Raw genomic sequence first — 19,812 nt, 5'->3', positions numbered from 1 at the left:
CCTAGGGCAAATCCATTACCGTTCGGAATTTACAGTTACTATTCAGGAGTCACAGGTTGTTCACTTATCACCTTTAGCCTGGATATTGCAATACTGGTACAGGCAGGGTGGACTGGGGTGAAGGGAAGCGTTTTTTCAAAGAATGTACAGTAATGCAAATTATAATCATATTTTGAGTGCAGATTCAGTTGCTCAGCTGCATCTGACTCTCTGTAACCTCGTAAATCTGTAGCCCGCCAGCCTCCTCTGTCCATGGAGTCTGCAGGCTAGACTCCTGGAGCAGGTTGCCGCTTCTAGGTGATCTTCCCGACCCAGGGATCACACCTGTATCTCCTGTGTCTCCCGCAGTGGCAGGTGGATTCTTTGCCACTGTGCCACTTGGGAAGTCCCAAGATCACATTTGCTTTATTCCAATTACAATAAACTGTATTTTCTGTTAACATTTAGATCTCATATTCTTCAAGATATATCATTTTACCTTTGGGAAATTAATGTATTACCACTAATCATAACTACTAGACAAGCTAGATTACAGTTTTTGATATTCTAACAGTTTAAGGATACAGATATTCAGGGATGGTACAATGCTGTTTTCATTCTGCTATCTGAAACAGTAACAACGTGGCCACTCCAGTACTCTTGCCTGGAAAATCCCATGGACGGAGGAGCCTGGTGGGCTGCAGTCCATGGGGTCTCGAAGAGCCGGACACGACTGAGCAACTTCACTTTCACTTTTCACTTTCATGCGTTGGAGAAGGAAAGGGCAACCCACTCCAGTGTTCTTGCCTGGAGAATCCCAGGGACGGGGGAGCCTGGTGGGCTGCCGTCTATGGGGTCGCACAGAGTCGGACACGACTGAAGCAATTTAGCAGCAGCAGCAGCAGCAGTAATGAAATAAAGTTACAATAAGAGTGCAGATGATCAATGCATTCTGTTTTCAAAAGAAAGGTTTTTAACTCCACACTGACATTTATTTTCCATTTCTCTGGTGCACTGGCTATTTGTTTAATAGAAGGAGACCTTTCCAGTGACAAGGACATTATCTTAATCATTAAAATAATTCTGTAAGCACCATCAATCAAGAGGTTTGCTTAAGTCATGATAATATAAATGATTTTTTTTTTTTTAGTCTTAGAGTTTCAAGACTCAAAGCTTAGTACTTGCAATGTGGCTAAGAATCTAGAAGAAATAAAACGATCTGCAGAGTTTGGAACAATGTGCCCTAAATAACAAAATTTTACAGAACATAACATAATGTTTTGCATCTAGAAATAAATTGCTCAGATATGAACTGGGGAAGATATTGGACTTAATCAATGTAACGTCACAGGGCAAAATGAGAACACATGGATGGAAGTTAAGGAAGCCAGTTTTGTGCAGTGTCAGAAAGAACTTCTTGGTAAGTCCTCTAAAAGTGAAATGAATTTCCTGTGAAATACCAGTGCTTTTTGCTGCTGCAGGTGTTGAAGCAGATCAACAAACATCTGTCAGTTATATTACACAAGGGATTCCTAGAGTGGGTGGAACACTGGAACCGATTAAGTCCTTTGAACTCTGATTCCCAATCTAACCTTTCGGGTCAGAACCCTTTAGGACATCAGATGGATAAACAATCTACTAAGAAGAAAGACATTTCAACAATTAAATACAGTATAAGAAATAGAAAAGTATGTAAGTAATGATGCAAATAAAAAATTAAGGAAGAATTGAGAGAAAAGTGACAAATTCTAGCTAGCAGTACAATGTCAGATTGCCTAGAGGAGTCCTTATATTAAGGATTATAGTGGGTGTCATAATTCTGGTGGGAAGGAGAATGTGGTACAGGATTCCTGCCTGAAAGGAGGGCCCAAGCAAAGAATTAGAGGAGTAGATAGAACTCCATGAATATCTGAGAAGAGAAGAGAACAATTCGGGAGCTTTTAATTAATCAGAATCTTTGTGATAAATCTGTATTTACTTTGGCTGTCAAGACCTGTCTTTCAGCGCCTTAAACAAATAGGTATAAGGTTGTAAAATACCTGACATACATCAACAAGAATGAAATCGTGCCTTTTGAAGCCACATGGACTGATCTGGAGGTTATCATACTAAGTGGAGTGAGTCAGAAAGAGAAAGACAGATACCATATGATATCACTAATTTGCAGCACCTAAAATATAACATAAATGAACTTATCTACAAGACAGAAACAGGCTCACAGACACGGAGAACAGACTTTTGGTTGCCAAGGGGGAAGGCGGGTAGGGAAGGGAAGGACTGGGAGTTTGGGTTTAGCAGATGAAAACTATCATATGTTATACATAGGATGGATAAACAACGAGGTCCTATTATATAGTGCATGGAACTATATTCAATATCGTGTGATAAACCACAAAGGAAAAGAATATGAAAAAGAATGCATATGTGCATAACCGATCACTTTGCTGTATATATATATATATACTATACATGGTTTAAATCATCAACTTCTCAGTCATATTTATTTCTTCTTTGTAATCTAAAATAATATACAGTGATAAAGATAGATAGGAGCCTCCCAAATTCCTTCCAGAATTTTCTTAGATAGCAACAGGACTGTACAGCATCTGAACACAGACTGCAGGAACAGTCACCAGGTGCTAACTCTCTGGGCTTGAAGACTTTGCTCTCAGAGAAAGTAGGCTGAGCATGAGATCCACCCAGAATATGTTCAAGCCAAACCACTGATTTTGGGCATTTTCCTAAAGTGAAAAGAGAAGCAAAATTTCCAACCAGCTAATTTCACTACTTGTTAGTCTATCTAAAGCCTTTGTTTCTGGAAGCTTTTAATATTCTCTTTGTTTCTGTCAGCAGTTTTTCTGTACCATGCCTGGCTGTGAGTCTTTTTTATTTCTTTATTTTCTGGTTTTTATCCTGTTGGGCTTTGTAGTGCTCCTTGAATATTGAATCCCTGACAGGGATAGTCACAAGCTATTCTTTCGAAAAGATTGTTTCTGCCCTATTTGCCGACCTCCTCCTGGGACACCAGTCTATACCCCATATATGTTTTACACTTTTCTTCCCTCCAGGATCTTTCATCCTTTTTCTATAACGTCTCCATCTGGTTATTTTTTCAGAACTACTTTCCGGTTTATTAATCATCTCCTCAGTGTGTCTAAACTTTTTGTAAACTCATGTATTGAGTTCTTAATTTTGGTTATTACATTTTCTCAGTTCTAGAGTTTCTATTTGAATCATTTTTGGTAGTTTCCAGTTCTTTGCTAAAATTCTTTGGATCCAATTTCTTAAACATAAAATCTGCATCTGATAACTCTAATATTTAGAGCTACTGATCCGTTTCTGCTGTCTTCATTTTTCTGGTCGTTTGATCCTGTCAACTGGGGTGCTGGATTCACTGCTAGATGAGAGAAGAGGCTGGTAAGGGAAACTAGAGCTGGTCACTGAAGACCTTGCCAATCATATTAAATAACTTGGACTTAATTTTCACAGTAATAGAAAGTGATTAAGGAGATTTAAGCAGGCAAGTTTTTTCTGTTTACACTTTAGAAAGATGACTCCAGCTTTAAGGTGGGAGAATGCATTAGAAAGCAGCAAGACTAGAGATGTAGAGACCAGTGGGTAAGGTTTACAGGAATATAAGAAGAGAGGATGGCAATGAGGGATAAGGCTTGTACTAGTGGAGATTTTAGTGGGCTTCCTTCATAGCTCAGTCGGTAAAGAGTCTGCCTGCAGTGCAGGAGACCCAGGTTCAATGCCTGGGTCAGGAAGATCCCCTGGAGAAGGACATGGCAATCCACTCCAGTATTCTCTCCTGGAAAATCCCATGGACAGAGGAGCCTGGTGGGCTACAGTCCAGGGGGTCCTAAGAGTTGGACGACTTAGCAACTAAACCACCACCATCACCACCACCAATGGAGACTTTTTAAAAAGGGTGTATATATCCAAGAGATTTTTATGGGCTAGAGTCTATATGATGATTCCCATGTTTCTGTTTTTATTTTTTATTTTTTTGTTTTTGAAAATTGAAAGAAAAAATGGTGCCATTTACTAAACTAGATAAAATTCAAATAAAAGTAAAACTAAAAATAAAAACTAGATAAAGTTCAAATTTAGGAGAAAAAGAGTTGACTTCAGATTAGTGCAGTTGAGATGGCAGGCTGACTTCCTAGTTGTGAGATGTTTGTGGTCTGGACACTCAGGAGAAAATTCTGGGCCAGATATACAGCTCTGGGGTCATCTGCACACAGGTGACAGTGGTGTCACACAGAGGAGTAGATGAAAGGGCACAGGGAGGAGCTGGAGGTCAGGGTGGGGCGCCGTGGGCTGAAGCTATCAGAGCACAGAGCTGCCAGGAAGCAGGTGGGCTTTCGGAAGCCTGGAACAGACTGAGATGGAGTCAGAAAAGAAGTCTGTGGTAACTGGGCGAGTGCACTGTCACAAAACTAAGGGTAGAGATCATGGCGAGGGGAACATGGTCATCAGAATGAAATGCGACTAAGAAGACACACCGAAAACAAGCAAATCATTGGTGACCCTGGTGAGGAGCGTTTTGGTGGAGTGAAGGGAGAAAGCAGGTTGTGGTGGGCTGAGGAGTGGACGGGTGAAGGGGTGGACAATGAGCCCAGGGAGTTTGTGAAGTCAGGCTCTGAGGAGGAGAAAGATGGGTGGATAGGATGCATGGGAGACGAGGGCATGTTTTCTAAGTTTAGGACAAAAGGATTTGACCATGATCAAATGCCAATAGGAAGATACAACCAAAGTGGGAGAGGCTGAAGGATACGAGAGAGAGAGAAAAAAACAGCCTGCATGCATCCTAGGTTGCTTCAGTCATGTCCGACTTTTTGCAACTGGAAGGACTGCCAGGCTCCTCTGTCCATGAGATTCTCCAGGCAAGAATACTGGAGTGGGTTGCCATGTCCTCCTCAAGGGAATCTTCAAAAAATATAGCCTAATTAATAGCAAATATGGGGGCTTCCCAGGTGGTGCTAATGGTAAAAAAAAACAAACAAAAAAAACACCCACCTTCCATTGCAGGAGACCCAGGTTCGATCCCTGGGTTGGAAAGATCCCCTGGAGGAGGGCATGACAACCCACTCCAGTATTCTTGTCTGGAGAATCTCATGGACAGAGGAGCCTGGTGGGCTACAGCCCATAGCGTTTCAAAGAGTTGGATAGGACTGCAGAGACTTAGTACGCAGCACGCACAATAGCAAACGTCTGAAGACTGGAGGATTCAGGATCTAGAGCTCAAGGGGCAAGGTCTGCCTGAGATGCTTAGAAGCTAGGGAGAGAGAGCCTTTCCTGTTTTTTCCTAACAGAAGGGAAAAGTCAGGAGATTGTTTTGGTGGCAAGACAGGGAGACGGTTCTTTACAGATGGTTTCTCTTTTTAGTGCAAATTAGGGGGTCTTGGATATCTGCTGTAGGGAAAAAGCAAAAACTTTCAAGCAATATGGTAGAACAGCCACATAGCATTAATGATCCAGCTGAAGTCAGATACCATGAAGTTGGCTGCATTCTACAGGGTGATATGAGTTTGCCCAGCAGTTCCCAGCAGTTTGGAGCAGTTGCAGAGGAAGTCGACTGTTAGATGCATCCTGAAAAAGGGTTTGGGGCTCATGGGTCCCTCTGCAAACAGGACAAGGCTAATGAGAACGTTGGCAAGTATGACGGACAGTGGAGAGGAAAGTGACGATGAAAGGGAACAAGCAAGTAGAAGGAACGTAGAAGTGGGCATTGGAGGCTCCAGGACAACGTGATGATGCAGAGTCTGGGACTCCAAATTTCCTATTTTGGGTGACTTGGATTTGATGATTATTAATTTATGTATAAGAAGACCAATTTTCTTGAGACAGTCTTGGTTTATACCTGTTTTGCTGGAGTAATTGCTAAGTTTCACCCCGTTTCACTTTCAAAAGTGTCCTTGTTTGTATAATAAATTAAATGTCTTGGTATTTATATAGAGATTACATGGAACAGGCATGGAAGAAGGGAGATAATTAGTTTAATTTTTGACATGTTGAGTTCAAGGAATTTATAGGAAATTCAGGTTTAAAGATCACGTATATCAACCATTTGGGCAGATACAACCTATACTCACCCATAATACCTAAGTCAGTATAGTACTAATTGACTTATAATTTATAATATATAATTTATCTCAAGTGATATACTAATCTGCAGATAATACATTAAATTCCTAGAAAATATTTGCTTGAGGGACTTTCCTTGGTATTAAAATATGTGGTATTTGTGAGTGAAATGAAAAATATTAATCATGTGAGAAACAATTTTAACACTGACCACTTTGTCAATCTGGTGTAACATATTAATGGACTGAGTTCAGTTGGGTCATTCCTCAAAACGCCACAAGGTGGCAGCACAACTACACGATGATGTAATTAACAGAGGCAAAGATTCCTGTCAGATATTCGGCAGTTAGAACATTTAAGAGTTTATAGTCATCGGACATTACAAGTGCATGCATGCTAAGCCGCTGCAGTCGTGTCTGACTCTGTACGACACTACGGACTGTAACCCGCCGGGCTCCTCTGTCCATGGGATTCTCCAGGCAAGAATCCTGGCGTGGGTTTCCATGGCCTCCTCCAGGGGGTCTTCTCTACCCAGGGATTAAACCTGGGTCTCTCATGTCTCCTGCCTTGGCAGGCGAGTTCTTTACCGCTAGTGCCACTACATTGTATAAATTTTTCTAAAGGTATGCCTTTTAATTTAAAAGTAATTATTTGTTTTATCATTATTGCCAATTGGAAGATGTGAAAATTAAAAAGTTTGATTATGAAACATATACATTATTTTTAAATATTTTAAACAGGTTAAGACACATGATGTCCCTATTCCCTGGTGGTCAGTGGTTAAAAAGTCCACCTGTAATGCAGGAGACATGGGTTCGATCCCTGAGGGGCAAAGGTGCCCTGGAGAAGGAAATGGAAATCCACTCCAGCATTCTTGCCTGGGAAATCCCATGAGCAAGCCTGGTGGGCTACAAAAGTCCACGGAGTCATGAGAGGGTCAGACGCAACCTAGTGACTTAACAACAAAACACGTGATCACTGATCTGCATTTATGGGCATTCTTAAGATAGCTATTCATAGGGCCTCCCTGATGGCTCAGATGGTAAAGAATCCACCTGCAAGGCAGGAGACCTGGGTTTGATCCCTGGGTCTCGGATGATCCCCTGGAGGAGGCCGTGGTAACCCACTCCAGGATTCTTGCCTGGAGAATGCCTATGGACAGAGGAGTCTGGCAGGTTACAGTCCATGGGGTCACAAGGGGTCGGACACGACTGAGCGGCTAAGCACACACAGTATATCACACACTAGCTATAAATGTCTTATAAGTTTGCATTTTGATTGGTGTATTGTAGTTAGATAATTTTACTTACAGTATCTTTCTAATACATTTATCTCACTAGTGAACATACACTTAGTAACTTCATTCGTTGGCCTTTGGGAGGAAAGCATTCAGAAATCTCATGAAGAAACTCTTGTTTGCCATATTCTAGCTACAGCAACACAAAGGGAGGTAGGTGCGGTTATCTGATTTAGCCAGTGGGTAGTACAGGACACCTGGATAAATTTGAACTTCAGCTAAACAGCAAGTAATCTCTTTAATATAAGTGTGGTACTATACAATATTTGGGACATACATAGACTAGAAATTAGTCAATTCTTCAATATATTCTACGTGGCAACCCAAGCAGGGAGCAATAGGAGGGAGAAGAATTGAGGGGTAGGGGGAAAGCAAGCTGCGGAGAAATCCAGGGATTCTAGACTCCAAGTCTGATCTACTATTTAGAGGTCTTCAGGACTAAGGAAAAGAATCATAAATGGACTTGAACTAGGCTGCATTCTGTGGTGAACTCATTTATATGTTAAGCTAAACAACATGGGCTAGGGTTAATCAAGTACTCTGGTGAATTACCATCTACACCACACATTGATTACTGATTTTCAAACAACAAAATACGACAACATATATTTAAAGCTAGCTCAGTTTTGGACAAAATTGAATAAATAACTGCAATTCAGACATTTTGAGGTCTTACCCACATTCAGGGTTATCATTATGAAAATCTGTCATTAAAGCATGAAGGCTCGGAAAGGCCATTTTAATTTCATTTAATCAACAAACATGCCTGGCACCTTCTGTGTGCAGAGGACTGACTTAGACTCTGAGTATAAGGATTGATAAGACACTGATGTAATTCATCTCAGTAGCCATTTATCGTTGATAAAATAAAAGTACAATTTCCCCCCCGGGTTTTGGTCCTTGATCAATTGTTTCTCTTTGTTCCTCCCTAGAATGATCTCCCTACTCTTCTGTGTGATTTTCAACTACCATTTTAATACTCAAGACTTCCAAATATCTATTCCAGCCATGACTTCTCCGCTGTGCCTAAGTATGTACATTTAACTGATATGAGTTCCTGCCTGTCCCATGAGTACTTCCTAAATTAGACTCACGGTTTACTCCCAGAAAATTTTATTCTTCGTTTATTCCCAGTCTTAGTCAATTGCAGTTCCCTTCCTGTTCTCTGCCCTTCAGACATTCACACAATCCTCAACTTCTGTCCCCCATCCAATCAGAGTATGCTTACTAGATCATGTGTCTACTGTTCCATGTCCTTTCTAAACTCATTTCCTTCTTCCTGCCTCAATTGCCTTAAATTTAGAAATTTATTAAAATTATCAATTAATTTTATTTACATTATTTTATACCAATAAATATATTTTTAAATCTGAGAAGAGTTTATGATTTTAATGGCATTAAAAGAGAAGAATAAGACTGATAAGGAAACACAGGCAGAGTCAGAGAATAGCCTGGGGTTGGGAGGTGTTCAGATGTCTGAAATACAGATACTTGGAAGAGAAGGCAGGGAAACCCCTCAAGCTTCCCATTCAGCACAGTGCTAGGCACTGACGGAAATAACTGGAAGCATTTATAGGGTGCCCACTGAATGTTCTGCAGAAGACTCTTGAGAGTCCCTTGAGCTGTAAGGAGATCAAACCAGACAATCCTAAAGGAAATGAACCCTGAATATTCAACAGAAGGACTGATGCTGAAGCTGAAGCTCCAATACTCTTGCCGCCTGATGCGAAAAACTGACTCATTGGAAAAGACCCTGATATTGGAAACAATTGAGGGCAGAAGGAGAAGGAGGTGACAGAGGGTGAGATGGGTGAATGGCATCACTGACACAATGGACATGAGTTTGAGCAAACTCCGAGAGACAGTGAAGGACAGGGAAGCCTGGCAGGCTGCAGGCCACTGGCATGCTGCAGCCCACGGGGTTGCAAAGAGTCAGACACAACTCAGTGAGTGAACAACAACAGCATAACAACAACAACGTGGAACCTTAGGCATTCATATCCTGCAGCGAGGTGAATAATGCAGGTCAAAGATCACATTCCTCTAGACTGCAGGGATGCAGGGGAAGGAAGCAAAGTCTTTCAATCTGGGTCATTAGTCCTAGCAATTTAAAAAGTGGTGAACACATCTTTATAAGACCAGCCCAGTATCTTACAGGAGCATCAGCGGTGGCATAATCAAAGGAGTATAAATAAGAAAAACATACATAAATCTGAAACAACTAATAACATGACCACCCTTATGCCCTATATCAACTATCAAATGGGAAATATTTAAACAAATGATTCTGATCGGTGTTACTTTTAAAAAGCCAAGGCAAATTTTCAGTTTTATTTCCAATTAGTTTTCCAGAATCTATAATTAGCATCGATGTTGAAATTTCTCAAAACCCATTGGAAAGTATCTCAGCACACATTTTAGAAAGACGCTGGCTTTGATCCATTTTGTCAACGTGATGGCTAATACCTGTCCTTGTCTTAGAGCCTATCCCTGTCTTCCTCCTTTGTACCTTGACTCAGAGGAGTTCTGGACCACATATGTGGATTCTCACTGCTATGTCGCTGTATTTGGGGAGACATAAGGGCTCAAACAAAAGAACATGAGAAGCTATAAGTGTTTCACCTGTCCAGAGGCAGCCACCCAAGCATGGTAGTAAAGGGCCAAAAGGACTCAAGGAAAGAGAACAGGAAGGTTCAAAAGGAAGGGTCATGATGCCCCTTGCAACGGAGGAGGAGAGTTTGTGTCCGGGCAAAGCACTGAGGGGAGGTGGGAAGGACAGATTGATCAGGCCATGGGTTAACTGGACCCAAGATCCTGTGTGTTTCTAGAAACAGGCCTTGAGGGAATCTCTCTGGCCTCACATATGGAATGGGGATAACAGAGATTGAAGACCGTGGAGGCCTAAATCAGCTTAATTACACAGTGTGGTGTAAGGATGGGAAGGCCCCCAGATGCTTGAAATTCTTTCCACAGAAAACAAAACATTTACTTTACAGAGATAAAAGCCTTGAAATGTAAATGCATGAGTGAAACTCATTCACACTTGGGTGTAATCAGTCAGTCAAGAAATCAATAAACACAGGAGTATCAGATTCCCTGGGGGTCAAGGGGCAGAGAGCAAGGGTCTACGTTTAGGAGGTAGAGGCTGGGTAGAAAGGTAGGGTAAGTGCCAAAGAAAGAGGCCTAGGAGACTAGGAAGGCCAACTTCACCCACTTGGCACACTTTACTTGTGATTCATGAGGGGTGTCTTCTCCACCGGCTTGTGAACTCCTTGAGCCAATGACTCTGTAGCACCTAGCATTGAGCCTGGTGCAAACGGTAAGCGCTACATCATTCTGTGCGCGTGCTGAATTTTCGTTCCAAACTGGTGGACAGCAACTGTGTGCAAACGGACTTTTGCTTTTCCTGCCCATCCAAAGAGACAGATTACTGGAACCCTTACTCTCCTGGGGTTCTGGAGTGTCAGAGCTGCCTTCTCAGGCCCATCTGTGCCCACACAACCAAGAAACAAGGCTCTTACTCAGCTGGGAGATGGCAAACAAGGGAAAATGATTTTAAAGATGCCTGCTCAAAATTCCCCTAATATGAAAACTATGAGGCAAGGACATTTTGGTTGCTTCTGCTTATAATATACATCGGGATCTTGCAATGCTTTCCATTCATTATCCTCAGTGTGGACTTTTTGATTTTTTTTAGTATCAGTTTTCCTTGTATAGATAGAGTGAAGAGGCTAGCATGTGGTGCTAGCATGGTGCCTGGCAAATAGCAAGTGTTCAATAAATTTTTGTTGAATGAACAAATGAATGCATGAGTGATTGATTGAGGGTGATCCCCAAATTCCAAGCAATTTAGTCAAAAATGAGGAAAGTTCACTTCAAGTAGGTAGAGACTAAACTGAAACATTATGCATAAAACTTAGTGAAAAGTTGAGGAAAATCCAGATTTACCAGACAAACACTTGAATGTTATTAGCTTAATTGGATTTTATGTGATACAGTAAATGGAACTGGAATATAGTGACTGGAGTATAGGAACAAAGCAAGTCAATTTTGTTCACTTTGGGTTAAGCTAGGTTGAACAAAATGGGAAATTTCTGTTGCCCTTGCAAGACTGGGACCTAGTAATTTTTCTGTTATTTGGAAAATTCTGACTTTGTTTTGTTTGTTTTTGTTTTGCTTTACTTTACAAATAGCCTCCTGGCCCTCTAGCAATACCTCCATCTCAGATATCACTCCCCTATCAAGCGATAAAACAATTAATAGAAGCTCAAAATATTTGGGCAACATTTGCTATTTTAAACAAATCCTGGTTTTAGTCTGAACATAGTTAAGAACTTTTCAGGCCCAGCAAGCCCCGCTTCAGGTCTCCGTTACTGGAAAAAGCCATTATGTGGAACCACTGCAATTCAGCCAAGAACGTAGTCATATTAGCACATTTCAGAAAGCTTGGCTGATTTTCTCTTGTAGGTTGTTCTTCTCTAGTATCAGGTCACCTGAAATCATTAAAACTTCTTGTAGCAGTTTTCCAATCCATGACTAAATTTCCACTTTGAGGACCTCTGACTTTTTAGGCAATCTCTCACTAGAACGAGTCTACGATTCATGCTAAATCACAAGGATGATCAGATGAAACTGTTAACAGAATGCTATGTTTCTGGTGGATAATAACTCACTGGACATAAAAATTAAGATAATATGCTTTATTTTACATGATTGTTGATGTTGATTCCAGCCATTACCTCCAATCAAGTCAGGCTATAATTCTGTGGCATTAATGAAGACAGACTTAATGAGCAGCTCTCCTTTCACAGCGTAGGTCTCGCTGCTGTACACAAAACCAAAGTCCCCTAAACAGGAAACTTCCATTCCACACCAGCAGGCCTAACTCGATCTGTGGATTACACCTCCAGAGCTCAGCAAGCAACAAATTAATCATGGTTTCCCCCAACTGAGGCATTTTTCCCCTTTCCAATCTGAATTTCAGAACTCGTCTTGATTAATGCTGATGTGCTGAACACTGTTGCCATTAAGTCATATATCTTGCAAAGAGCCATTTGGAGTAATAATTCATATATCTCCTGGAGCAAAGTTTTTCAAAAGTCTCAATGCAATATTCTGATGGATCAATCTCCTATGATATCTTGATGCTTCTTTCCAACAGTGGCTTTCATTCTTCTTAAGATTTTTATATATCATGTCAACTTAATAGAAACAATGTTCCTGCTTCAAAACTACATATGAATAACAGGTATAGATAAAGTTGTCCTACATGCTGATTATTAGTCCCTGAGGAGCAGTATTTTGTAAAACTTACCTCACTACCCAAAAGCAACTTTTACTCTTATCCTTTTATATTTAATGAAAAAAAAAAATCTAAAGAATATGTGCTAGTATCTGTGTGCTAAGCTTTTAAGCTAATTATTATTTATCCACTTAAAATTAGTAACGGTAAATTTTCCATTTAGGAAAATCATTCAAGATTCAAACTCACCCCACACTTTTTTTAAGCTAGGTCATGACATCTCTGCAGAAGACAAATCCTGTATTAGCGATGAGTTATTGTTGTTCAGTTGTTAAGTCAGGTCTGACTCTTTTGTGGTTAGAAGTGAGTTACTGTTATCCTCAAAGAGGCAGAAAGTTGATGATGTTACTCAGTAAAGAGTAAACAAATTTTTAATGCAACCACCATGAGTTTAACCAACTGTTATGTGATTCCTTGATTTTTAAATTATACAGAAGTCACTTGCTGTATTTTCTACTCTGAGCACCTACCCCAACGTCTGGCCTGCAGTTGGTGTTCAATGTCAACTGAATAGAACTCAGGATTTTTTAACTGAGGCTGGTGAGAAAGCATTCTTCAATTTGTCCACTAGGTGGCATACAGGGACCATGCTTCCCACATGGAACCATCACAGACCTTCCCATTCATGGTGTAAATAAAGAGCTGCATTATTAATTTATACCATGGCATCCACTCGACACCTAATATTTGTTTAACCAGCTGTTTCCTGTAATCCTCCTTAAACACTATTGATTAAAATCTTGAGAACGTTCAAGTTTCCATCCCTTTCCATTTTACCCGAACAACATATTGTTGCTTTTACTTCACACTAAATACATTTAAATATCATAGGCTAAGTACTATGGTTACTGATAATGAATACAGGAGGTCGGAACATTAACTAGAGGCAACAGGAGACGGCAGTGCAAAAGTGTTTTCAAATTGGCTCTGCATTTCGCTGGAATTTTAACTGGCTGTGAATACCATTATTTTAAAAATGTAATCCGGAGAATAAAACATACATGGGGCAGAAGGAAATGAAAAGAAACCCAGTATTAGGGCGTTCCAGAAAAGGGAGTTATTTCCTGAATATGCCTCTTGTTCATCTTTACAAAGACCGAGGGCTGGGCTACCTTAAGAGTCAAAGCCTTCTTCAACTCCTCAGAAAATACCAACATTCCACACCCAAGATGCTAAAAGGCAGAACTGTTTAGTAGACCATCTACTCATAAAGCATCTTCGTTCGCCGAATATATTTATCCTGGATGTGTTACCGGCTCCCAAAGGAAGGAAAAGGAAGCGAAACCACTAGGGATATAATGAATTGGTTCTTCTCTGTCAAAGTATCTTCAGTTCTTTTAAATTACAGTGTCAGTCATTCCTCTGAGATTCAGGGTCTAGCTGACAATAAACGGCTCACTTTATAAGAACACCATGTTCTCTTCTTGCTTGTTTCTGATAGAAAGCCCAGGCCCACTGAACACTCCCCTTTGGAATACTGGCCTCTGGGTACTTTCTCTTTGGAGACCAGTGGTCTGGAGGTTGTTGGTTTTCTCTTGCTCATTAAGTTATGTTTAGACAAAATTAGTTCTTATCTAGTTTTTCCATTTTTAATTTGTTACCAGTTTTGTGAAGAGATTGCCAAAACATATAGCCATTCTCTTAGCTTAAAAATTAAATTATCAAGAACAGATAGCCCCAAAGTGACTGAAGACTAAGGTTTAAATAAATGCCCAACCTCTTTTGGCATACTTTCTATTTTATTGAATGAAAGAAAAACTTCTTTATTCATAAAAATAATGAAACTGAACTTAAGATACATCAAACTAAAAGTTATCCAAAGAGAACAAATGTGATGTATTTTTGGTAAAACAATATTCCCATTTTATGATTCCATTAAAATATTGAAGTCACTGAAGTGTGTATAAAATGATTGCAAATTTAGTACACTGAAATAATAAAACAAATGGTTACCAGAAACTACGTTTGTAATGAATAAATATTACATTTCATGTAGAAATTAATTCTCAGGCTTTATTTCTTGAGAACCGTTAGCTTCCAAGAAGCCAGCCAGTATGTTTGATTTTATGACATCACACTGGAACGTGAACAGGAACGCTTTCCATCCTAAAAACTCCCAAAGTACTGGCCGCTTTGTGTATTTTTCCAGGGATAAATGAAAATAAAATAACTTATTTTCAAAATAATAAACCATCTTATTTGGAACACAACAGTCATAGTCAATGGAAGAAAACAACTTCATTTCAACCCCAGAGAGTTCAGATTTACTTAGGGTGGTAAACAGTCTCACACAAATCATTCATTTAAGCAACTTTTAAAAGTAACCTTACCAACCATGACTTAAAAGGAATTTTTTCAGTGTATTAAAATTGTCCACCAACATCATTCTATATACAAAAAGCACCAGAATTCTGTGATCTTAATTTCACAATTAAGTTGAGAACCCTGGACCAAAATCAGTAACATCTCAAAGACTGTCACTCTTCCAGGTATTACCTATGTGATTACAATAACTTTCTTTTTCACATAAACTTACATAGTCTCTAAAAGAACACTCATAAATCTGGAATGGACATGGCCATTCCTCAGCATTTCCTTCTGCCTATACTATCCGTTTTTTCAGGTGTTATAAAAATGTTTGTTGAAATACAGATGGAAAACCTGCCACTTGGAAACCACGCATCCACCAGATTTATAGTAGCATCAGCAAAATCTGGGATATTGGACTTCCTCCTTGCCCCAGTCTAGACTGAGCTTGTTTATTGCTGAACAGTATTTTATCTGACAATATGAATCTTTTTTTTTTAAAGTTGAGATGCCATGTCAAACTCAAAATTAAGAAAAGTTATTTTAATGTATACATATATTATGTATTGCTCTCTGAAATCTTAAAGGAATCAAGGCTTAACCGAAAGAGTAAAAAAAAAAAAAAAGGGATTTTTTTTTACCTTGTCCTAAAATCCAGAAGTTCAGATGCTCTCAAGTCCTGCTGAAGTTGGAGCCTGGAGATCAAGTGAAGCCAGCGCTCTTTCCCCTCACCTTAAGTTTGTCTCTGGGCAAGTGTGTGTGCGTGTGTGAGTGTGTGTGTGTGTGCGTGTGCCGCTCAGAATGTCTCTTTGTGGCGCTGGATGGCAGAGGTCCTGCTCCTGGGAAGAAGGAGGCACTTTCTCACCAAGAGCAGAAGAAAAGCAAAGCAGCGTCACCAGGAAAGTTCTCCTCCCAGATCCCCTAATTACAGCCTAACGTGCGCTTCATGCAAACTTCAGGGAGGAAGGGAGGGGCAGCTATGCCCAGACCTTGTGGAACAGCAGCCTCTTAGATGACTTTCCCTCTGCTCAGATCCCAGAGTTACCCGCTCAGGGGTTCAGGCAAAGCGGGAGCTACAACCACAAGCCCTCACCACTGCACTCCTCCTGGGTCTGTCCAGAGGATGGGGCAAGGGGCTGTGGAATGATCCTGGGGCAGCGGGGTGAGGCAGGCAAGCCAGGACAGTGAATTTGCACTTTGTTTCTTAGCCTCTGCTTAAAATTAAGATCCAAAAGTAGGGGAGGTCCTCGCTTTCCCGTCTCCCTCTCCCCAAGGTATATCCAGGGTAATCAGGTAGACAGGTAATTATGACAACCGCGGATAAAGCTTCCAAAATTTAAGGTGCCCTTTCACCCACACTGCCAGAAGTATGCTTTCTTGTTTACTGGACGCAGTATTGATACTGAGTTTGATTCTCCTTTAACAAACAACTGCTATTGTATCCTTGGATGATAAAGCTCAAAGAACCTGGGTTTATTTATAGAGTGAAGAATGCGAGGGGCAGACAGGATGGGTGGAGTTGGCTTATGGATCCATACCCAGGATTAGAACCAGATGGATACAGAGCGCGCGCGCACACACATGGAGACAGGCGCGCGGGCGCGCGCAAGCACCCCTAAAATAACCACTGGAGAAGATGCTAGGACACGCGGGAAAACGCCTCCTGAACAAACAGACATTTATTTATAACTTCTGGGACAGTATATAGGTCCATTGATTCCCGCCTTGAGTAACCAAGGGTTTTGGAGAGGAAACGGCTTCATATTTCAATAACAGAGCCACCTTTGATGGAGCCTAGGAGGGGGAGAAAAAAAGAAACACACCGCAGGAAGCAAACGGCTGTTGCAGCCGCCGGGAGGAGGGAGCGGGGCTGGCCCGGGGATGAGGACAAGCAAACAAGCCCGAGAGGCCCCTAGGCAGGGAGGAGGCGAGACGCAGGCCATTTCGCTTGAGAGCCTGGGGTGCCAGGGCACCAGGGGCGCTGGGCGCTCGGAGGCGTCCCGGGGATCGCGGCTGCGCTCCCCTCTCTGGCCCGCGGGCTTAGAAGGCGCAGGCTGAGCTGCGGGCTCTTCACGACCGCCGCTGCTCAACGGGTGCAAAGGAAGGGCACAGCGTCTGGGGAGCCCGAGGACTGACGAGCAGAGGGATAGGTGGGGCGGGGGAGTTATAGGGCGATAAGCCAGTGGGATGGGGCATCGGTGGGACAGGGCTCAGGTGAGCCACGGGGCCCAGTGGCAGGGACGCCAGTGGAGTTGGCGACTCCTGGGACAGTGCAGCTGGTGCGGCGGGGGGACAGGGCGCGAGGAGGGCATCGCGCGCTGTCGCAGCGGCTCAGTAGGCGGCGAGCGGCGCTATTGTCTTGGAGATAAACCCTAAGCCGGGTGGCTGCTTCCTCTTACGAGAGAGGCGGGAAAGAGGTCTTAACAAGATAATAAGGCTTCGTTCCAGCTTCCCCCCCTCGCTGTATTTCACCGGTTCCTGCCCCCAGGTTCACCCTCGCCATTCGGGTCTTCGGGTAAATTAATGTGTGCCTCTTGGAAAGATTTTATTCCGCAGCCAAACGAAACACCCACAAAGTCTCATAAAGGAAGACTAGTTATATTCGCCACGAAATACTTAAAAACGAATCCTCCAACAGACAACTCAACACCTTTCCTGTCATTTCAAAACCTGGGCATGGGCGCCCCCTTTTCAGTTTTTCTCTTTGTCCTCACCGGGAACAGGCCGCTCAGGACTTGGCAATTTTATATCATTGATTTCGTGGCTATTCGAGACAGCTGTTCTGCTGTAGGTCCCACATTAACTGCCAATAAAAATAAGATACATCTCTGCCTCTCAACTGTGAAAAGAGTTTTTATGCTGTTTCTTGTAAATGTTCAGGATGGTATGCACTTTGAGAAACATAAAGGATTTGGACTTAAAAACAAATGTACGGCCATGAAATCATATAAATATGTTTGAATACTGATCTTGTTCCCTCAGTTTAAACACCTAATTTCTGGGAGTTGCCTGGGCAGTAAGTTAGATCAGCTGGTTCATCTCGGGTTCATCTCGGGCACTTGTTCTTTATTTTGCAGTCTTCTCCAGCCATATACAGGTATTCCAGCACAGCATTAAGAGAACATAATGCGTTCTCTTCAGAAATTGCTTATTAACTACAAAAAAAAACAAAACACCCCACCCATTATGCAATTTAGTCACTCCACAGTGAGTTAGAATTTTGTCTTTTTTCAGTTTCAGGTAAAACCCTACCATCTGAGCTAGCTTTCAGAGTTATCTCATCTATCCTTCCCCATCCCTAGCTCCTACCTTCTCTGCTAGGCTAGTTACTAGTGTGGTCATTAAGATGGCTGTTCTCCTGCTTTCTGTACATCCCCTGCTGGACCAGACTCTTCTTTACTTAAACCTTACTCACTGGAGAGATCCTCCTACAAATTTGCCTCTAGCTCCAGCAAGTGATTGTTCTAATCTTTGGATCAGAATATCTCCACCAGTAGAGCTTATTCAAGGGGTAGCGAGGGGCACGAGCCTCTGCTGGTTTCCCTGGTAACTAATGAGCCAACCTGATTTCAATTCCTCCTATAAAACTAGTGACCTCCCCGTCCCTCCCCTGCTCTTGGAGTGAAGACCAGCACCATGTGCTGCCTGCTGCTTGCCACCCATGGTGTTGCTCCAGGACCTTCCTTCTAACATGTAAGATTCTCTCTCCCTAGCCATTAAAAGCTGATATCTCTGGCGCTGACTCTTGTTTAGGTCAAGGCTTGGCATGGACAAGACTTGTAGGCCTGTGGGGTGCAACCCCAAACTAGCTCTTGTTAAAAGATCCCCAGTACAGTGTTTTTAGTTTCAAGTACTTAAACCTGTTAAGTTGTTGTTTAGTCGCTAGGACGTGTCTGACTCTTGGTGACCCCATGGACTGTAGCCCACCAGGTTCCTCTGTCCATGGGATTCTCCAGGTAAGAATACTGGAGTGGGTTGCCATTTCTTCCTCCGGGGGATCTTCCCAACCCAGGGATTGAACCTGTGTTTCCTGCATTGCCAGCAGATTCTTTACCACTAAGCCACCAGGAAGCCTAGAAAAATATTAGAAGATCCGAATGTTTTTTCAAGGAAACTCATACCAAAGTCTACTGTGTGTGAAGATTTTTTTCTAATTATTAACATCAATAATTCCTGTGGAAATGTTACCAGATCCTAATTTGTGTGCCCCATGAATGGTGAGGCCAAAAAATACTGGGGTTTGGAGCAGAGAAGGTTTTTTTGCAGGGCCAAGCCAGGAGAATAGGTGGTTCATGTTCAAAACCCCCAAAGTCCCTGATGGTTTTCAGGGAGAAGTTTTTATAGGCAAAATTTGGGGTGAGGGCTGCAAGGTGTGTGACTTTTGGGTGACTGGTTGATGGTGAGGTGACAGGGCTTTGCTTCCTGGAATCTGGTGGTCTCCCTAAAGTTCGCAGGTTCTGCCTTGCTGAAGGCCTTGGTTCCTGAAGAAGAACTCAGACATATTACGCATATTCCTTGGGGGCTTGGGGACTGGGCCTCTGCCCCATTGCTGCACTATTGCTTCCTGACTCTTGCTCCCTTGCTTCTGCATTCCCTCATTCCCTGGTTAGCTATTGCTTGAATCTGCCCTTTGGAACTCAGGTAAGATCCAGGAGGCTAAATGAAACCTATTTCCTACAAACAAGAAACTGGGGACAGTGAGAGGATTTGTACCTAGGAGGACCCCCCCCAGGATCCTGCTCAATTTCAGAAACTTGTCTTTCATGGCATAATGAGGTGTTTTGTTTACGTTTGGAAGATAAGGAGACCAACTTTCTTAAATTACAAGGAAAAAGCC

At 42.0% G+C, this 19,812-nt stretch overlaps 1 protein-coding gene across 1 annotated transcript in view; it reads right to left on the bottom strand.

Annotated features, from left to right (window-relative positions):
- The window catches only part of HAPLN1 (hyaluronan and proteoglycan link protein 1), a 79,054-nt gene extending 63,191 nt beyond the window's left edge, over nt 1-15,863 (bottom strand). The window contains exon 1 of the mRNA XM_040239419.1: nt 15,617-15,863. The gene's annotated coding sequence lies outside the window, so the exon portion shown is untranslated. The remainder of the gene's footprint in view (nt 1-15,616) is intronic.
- Nucleotides 15,864-19,812: the final 3,949 nt, after the last annotated feature.

Source organism: Oryx dammah, unplaced genomic scaffold (genome assembly GCF_014754425.2).
Source record: "Oryx dammah isolate SB20612 unplaced genomic scaffold, SCBI_Odam_1.1 HiC_scaffold_5, whole genome shotgun sequence".
Lineage (NCBI taxonomy): Eukaryota > Metazoa > Chordata > Mammalia > Artiodactyla > Bovidae > Oryx > Oryx dammah.
Note: the sequence above shows the minus strand (reverse complement) of the source record. Positions and strands in the feature narration are given on the sequence as shown.